Here is a 689-nt window from a genome sequence, read left to right as displayed (position 1 = left end):
ATTTCTACACTCATCCCTGTCTATCTGTTTACATAACCTGCAACGGACTTCATGGATGACGCGGATGACTGAAGTGGGCTTAATAAACTGTCCACTCAGCATATGAAGTCGCCCTGGTAAAACTCTATTTCACTGAGAGCGTAGATACTTGTAACCTTATGGGAAACGGTTGCCGGCCGAGATTCGACTGTCTCCGTTAGGGATGCACAGCCCTGTCATCTGAGGATCTGCCGTAAATTAGATTTGCATCTTTAAGACGTATGCGCAGAAATATAAATAAATAATTATGATAGAAGGGAAAGCATGCAGGCTATGATAACCACACAATTTATAATAATTTTAATTATGATGATTCAAAAGCAGATGCGGTTTACATGCTGAAGGCACTGCGGATAAAATACGTCACTGCGGCGCAAACCTGAAATCCCATTTAATTAGAATGGGAAAGACATCAAGAATGAGATAATTTTACAGTGAAAGACGAAAAACAGCTGAATTATTTGTAGCTGCGTAAACTAAAATGCAAACATTAATTACAGAACGAATATTAGCTAACATTGACTACTATTCGGTATTGCCCTTCATATATACTTAAATAAATATTCAGCTTTATAATAAATTTAGTTTAATCCTTTATCCAAGTGTAAGCAAACAAAGTTTGCACCTGAAAATATCTTCAGCACTGAGGT

The sequence above is a fragment of the Typopeltis vanoorti genome, chromosome 7, assembly GCF_054136105.1.
Source record: "Typopeltis vanoorti isolate ZY-2024b chromosome 7, IOZ_Tvanoo_1.0, whole genome shotgun sequence".
Lineage (NCBI taxonomy): Eukaryota > Metazoa > Arthropoda > Arachnida > Uropygi > Thelyphonidae > Typopeltis > Typopeltis vanoorti.
This window is presented reverse-complemented; position numbering follows the sequence as displayed.